The sequence below is a fragment of the Atractosteus spatula genome, chromosome 14, assembly GCF_055471065.1.
Source record: "Atractosteus spatula isolate fAtrSpa1 chromosome 14, fAtrSpa1.hap1, whole genome shotgun sequence".
Taxonomy (NCBI): domain Eukaryota; kingdom Metazoa; phylum Chordata; class Actinopteri; order Semionotiformes; family Lepisosteidae; genus Atractosteus; species Atractosteus spatula.
Genome location: NC_142719.1, coordinates 43261 through 49260, shown reverse-complemented (window position 1 = coordinate 49260; position 6000 = coordinate 43261).

The window sequence follows — 6000 nt, the reverse complement described above, 5'->3', positions numbered from 1 at the left end:
CAGAAAAAAGATCTAAAGTGCTACACATAACTTTCTTAATTCGATGTATTTAAAGCAGTGAACTACTGTAGGTGTCACATAACATTCAGAAATACAATCACGTATTTGACAAATAAAAACGATTATAATCTAATCCTTCCACGTTTGATCCCAAAATCCCAAGAAATATAAATCTTGACGGGTAGAAAGCTATGCTGAAAGTTTATTAAGATGCTTAGAAGACAAAGATACTGTATCAATTTATGTTGCATTAGCCTGATTATGATTAAAAAACACATATAATTAAACACGCGTTTGCGATTTAAATCAGAACACGATTTAAATCAATATCGATTCCATATTATATTAGCAGAAAAGCTTAAAACTACCACTTTTTCACACGCTATTTCACATGCTAGTTAAATACTTCGATGCTTAAAATCGTTAGGGAGAAATGGAATACCGGTGTGTATTTTTCCTTTAAAGTGCCGAATCCTGGAATCTGACTGGCTGACACCCCTCTGAAGTGGTTCCATAAAATCTGGTATACGGAAAAGAAAGCGTTGATAAATACAAGTGTCTTTTAATACACTCTTTGCTGTGCTCTTGAGGATCCTTGTGATATTTTAAGCTCTAGTTGAATGATAAGTGTCGCATTTTAAATCATTTTCGTAGTTAGAAATTATGAAACGCCCTGTTAAAAGCAAGGAAGTTTTTATGCCCGTTGAAGTAAAACAAAATGCCTGACAAAGTATGGCTTGGACAGATTCCAAGTGCTTGTACAAATGTGCTAAAGAAATTATACTTTGAGTATACAGCTTGTCTAAAGTCATCCATTATTAATACTATTAGTAATATCTTCAGTAAAGGCTTTGATGCATAAATATTTATGATAAAGGTAGGCTGTGTACTTTTGTCCAACTGAGCAATCTTGCTTTCATAAAATATACCAACATTTTAATGACTGATGATTAACATGCTGTAATACACAGTTCAAAATTAAAGGCTCAAATGCTGTACATGAGAGGTTAAGCTCCCCCTGGCGGTTTTACAAGGCGACGCCGGATAGTTAACCACGTGACACCACGTTAACTGCGTCATACCGCGTGATACTGTGACACGCCCACCGGGGTATGCCGCGAAATACCTCACGCATTTTGAATGGCTGCATCTGTATCTGTTGTCTTGATTGTTTCCCACTCATTCCTTTTCGTTTGGGGAACATGTCAAAATCCCATGCCCAGAGAACTTCAGGTAGAGTTCGCGGAAATGCTCCGTGGACACCCAGGCAGGGTAAGGATTAGCATTTCCACACTACTCAGAGAATTTTTATTTTCAGGGATGGATTTTCAGCCCAATTCAAGTTGAAGAAAAGTGGTTTCGTGAAAATCGCAGAAAAATTTTTTTCAGAAACTTCGGGGTGCCTGGAGGTCGCGGTGCACCACGCGACAGTTGTATTCCAAAACTGAGTCACTCAGATCACACGAGTACCCAAGCATGCTTGAAACTCATTCAAATGCAAGTGCTTCTATCTGTTGTCTTGATTGTTTCCCACTCATTAATTTTCGTTTAGGGAACATGTCAAAATCCCATGCCCAGAGAACGTCAAGTAGAGTTTGCGGAAATGCTCCGTGGACAACCCAGGTAGGTTCAGGATCAGCATTTCCACACTACTCAGAGAATTTTTATTTTCAGGGATGGATTTTTAGCCCAATTCAAGTTGAAGAAAAGTGGTTTCGTGAAAATCGCAGAAAATTTTTTTTCAGAAACTCCGGGGTGCCTGGAGGTCGCGGTGCACCACGCGACAGTTGTATTCCAAAACTGAGACACTCAGATCACACGAGTACCAAAGCAAGCTTGAAACTCATTCAAATGCAAGTGCTTCTATCTGTTGTCTTGATTTTTTCCCACTCATTCCTTTTGGTTTGGGGAACATGTCAAAATCCCATGCCCAGAAAACTTCAGGTAGAGTTCGCGGAAATGCTCCGTGGACAGCCCAGGCAGGGTAAGTATCAGCATTTCCACACTACTCAGAGAATTTTTATTTTCAGGGATGGATTTTTAGCCCAATTCAAGTTGAAGAAAAGTGGTTTCGTGAAAATCGCAGAAAATTTTTTTTCAGAAACTCCGGGGTCCCTGGAGGTCGCGGTGCACCACGCGACAGTTGTATTCCAAATCTGAGTCACTCAGATCACACGAGTACCCAAGCATGCTTGAAACTCATTCAAATACAAGTCCTTCTATCTATTGTCTTGATTTTTTCCCACTCATTCCTTTTGGTTTGGGGGACATGTCAAAATCCCAAGCCCAGAGAACTTCAACTAGAGTTCGCGGAAATGCTCAGTGGACACCCCAGGTAGGGTAAGGATCAGCATTTCCACACTACTCAGAGAATTTTTATTTTCAGGGATGGATTTTCAGTCCAATTCAAGTTGAAGAAAAGTGGTTTCGTGAAAATCGCAGAAAATTTTTTTTCAGAAACTTCGTGGTGCCTGGAGGTCGCGGTGCACCACGCGACAGTTGTATTCCAAAACTGAGTCACTCAGATCACACGAGTACCCAAGCATGCTTGAAACTCATTCAAATGCAAGTGCTTCTATCTGTTGTCTTGATTGGTTCCCACTCATTCCTTTTGGTTTAGGGAACATGTCAAAATCCCATGGCCAGGGAACGTCAAGTAGAGTTTACGGAAATGCTCCGTTGACAACCCAGGTAGGTTCAGGATCAGCATTTCCACACTACTCAGAGAATTTTTATTTTCAGGGATGGATTTTTAGCCCAATTCAAGTTGTAGAAAAGTGGTTTCGTGAAAATCGCAGAAAATTTTTTTTCAGAAACTCCGGGGTGCCTGGAGGTCGCGGTGCACCACGCGACAGTTGTATTCCAAAACTGAGTCACTCAGATCACACGAGTACCCAAGCATGCTTGAAACTCATTCAAATGCAAGTGCTTCTATCTGTTGTCTTGATTGTTTCCCACTTATTCCTTTTGGTTTGGGGAACATGTCAAAATCCCATGCCCAGAGAACTTCAGGTAGAGTTCGCGGAAATGCTCCGTGGACACCCAGGCAGGGTAAGGATTAGCATTTCCACACTACTCAGAGAATTTTTATTTTCAGGGATGGATTTTTAGCCGAATTCAAGTTGAAGAAAAGTGGTTTCGGGAAAATCGCAGAAAATTTTTTTTCAGAAACTCCGGGGTGCCTGGATGTCGCGGTGAACCACGCGACAGTTGTATTCCAAAACTGAGTCACTCAGATCACACGAGTACCAAAGCAAGCTTGAAACTCATTCAAATGTAAGTGCTTCTATCTGTTGTCTTGATTTTTTCCCACTTATTCCTTTTGGTTTGGGGAACATGTCAAAATCCCATGCCCAGAAAACTTCAGGTAGAGTTCGCGGAAATGCTCCGTGGACAACCCAGGCAGGGTAAGGATCAGCATTTCCACACTACTCAGAGAATTTTTATTTTCAGGGATGGATTTTCAGCCCAATTCAAGTTCAAGAAAAGTGGTTTAATGAAAATCGCAGAAATTTTTTTTTCAGAAACTCCGGGGTGCCTGGATGTCGCGGTGCACCACGGGACAGTTGTCTTCCAAAACTGAGTCACTCAGATCACACGAGTACCCAAGCATGCTTGAAACACATTCAAATGCAAGTGCTTCTATCTGTTGTCTTGATTTTTTCCCACTCATTCCTTTTGGTTTGGGGGACATGTCAAAATCCCATGCCCAGAGAACTTCAACTGGAGTTCGCGGAAATGCTCAGTGGACACCCCAGGTAGGGTAAGGATCAGCATTTCCACACTACTCAGAGAATTTTTATTTTCAGGGATGGATTTTTAGCCCAATTCAAGTTGAAGAAAAGTGGTTTAGTGAAAATCGCAGAAATTTTTTTTTCAGAAACTCCGGGGTGCCTGGAGGTCGCGGTGCACCACGCGACAGTTGTATTCCAAAACTGAGTCACTCAGAACACACGAGTACCCAAGCATGCTTGAAACTCATTCAAATGCAAGTACTTCTATCTGTTGTCTTGCTTGTTTCACACTCATTCCTTTTGGTTTGGGGAACATGTCAAAATCCCATGCCCAAAGAACTTCAGGTAGAGTTCGCGGAAATGCTCCGTGGACAACCCAGGCAGGGTAAGGATTAGCATTTCCACACTACTCAGAGAATTTTTATTTTCAGGGATGGATTTTTAGCCCAATTCAAGTTGAAGAAAAGTGGTTTCGTGAAAATCGCAGAAATTTTTTTTCAGAAACTCCGGGGTGCCTGGAGGTCGCGGAGCACCACGCGACAGTTGTATTCCAAAACTGAGTCACTCAGATCACACGAGTACCCAAGCATGCTTGAAACTCATTCAAATGCAAGTGCTTCTATATTTTGTCTTGATTGTTTCCCACTCATTCCTTTTCGTTTGGGGAACATGTCAAAATCCCATGCCCAGAGAACTTCAGGTAGAGTTCGCGGAAATGCTCCGTGGACACCCAGGCAGGGTAAGGATTAGCATTTCCACACTACTCAGAGAATTTTTATTTTCAGGGATGGATTTTCAGCCCAATTCAAGTTGAAGAAAAGTGGTTTCGTGAAAATCGCAGAAAATTTTTTTTCAGAAACTTCGGGGTGCCTGGAGGTCGCAGTGCACCACGCGACAGTTGTATTCCAAAACTGAGTCACTCAGATCACACGAGTACCCAAGCATGCTTGAAACTCATTCAAATGCAAGTGCTTCTATCTGTTGTCTTGATTGTTTCCCACTCACTCCTTTTCGTTTAGGGAACATGTCAAAATCCCATGCCCAGAGAACGTCAAGTAGAGTTTGCGGAAATGCTCCGTGGACAACCCAGGTAGGTTCAGGATCAGCATTTCCACACTACTCAGAGAATTTTTATTTTCAGGGATGGATTTTCAGCCCAATTCAAGTTGAAGAAAAGTGGTTTCGTGAAAATCGCAGAAAATTTTTTTTCAGAAACTCCGAGGTCCCTGGAGGTCGCGGTGCACCACGCGACAGTTGTATTCCAAAACTGAGTCACTCAGATCACACGAGTACCCAAGCATGCTTGAAACTCATTCAAATGCAATTGCTTCTATCTATTGTCTTGATTTTTTCCCACTCATTCCTTTTGGTTTGGGGGACATGTCAAAATCCCATGCCCAGAGAACTTCAACTAGAGTTCGCGGAAATGCTCAGTGGACACCCCAGGTAGGGTAAGGATCAGCATTTCCACACTACTCAGAGAATTTTTATTTTCAGGGATGGATTTTTAGCCCAATTCAAGTTCAAGAAAAGTGGTTTAATGAAAATCGCAGAAAATTTTTTTTCAGAAACTCCGGGGTGCCTGGATGTCGCGGTGCACCACGGGACAGTTGTCTTCCAAAACTGAGTCACTCAGATCACAGGAGTACCCAAGCATGCTTGAAACACATTCAAATGCAAGTGCTTCTATCTGTTGTCTTGATTGTTTCCCACTCATTCCTTTTGGTTTGGGGAACATGTCAAAATCCCATGCCCAGAGAACTTCAGTTAGAGTTCGCGGAAATGCTCCGTGGACAACCCAGGCAGGGTAAGGATCAGCATTTCCACACTACTCAGAGAATTTTTATTTTCAGGGATGGATTTTCAGCCCAATTCAAGTTGAAGAAAAGTGGTTTCGTGAAAATCGCAGAAAATTTTTTTTCAGAAACTCCGGGGTCCCTGGAGGTCGCGGTGCACCACGCGACAGTTGTATTCCAAAACTGAGTCACTCAGATCACACGAGTACCCAAGCATGCTTGAAACTCATTCAAATGCAAGTGCTTCTATCTATTGTCTTGATTTTTTCCCACTCATTCCTTTTGGTTTGGGGGACATGTCAAAATCCCATGCCCAGAGAACTTCAACTGGAGTTCGCGGAAATGCTCAGTGGACACCCCAGGTAGGGTAAGGATCAGCATTTCCACACTACTCAGAGAATTTTTATTTTCAGGGATGGATTTTTAGCCCAATTCAAGTTGAAGAAAAGTGGTTTAGTGAAAATCGCAGA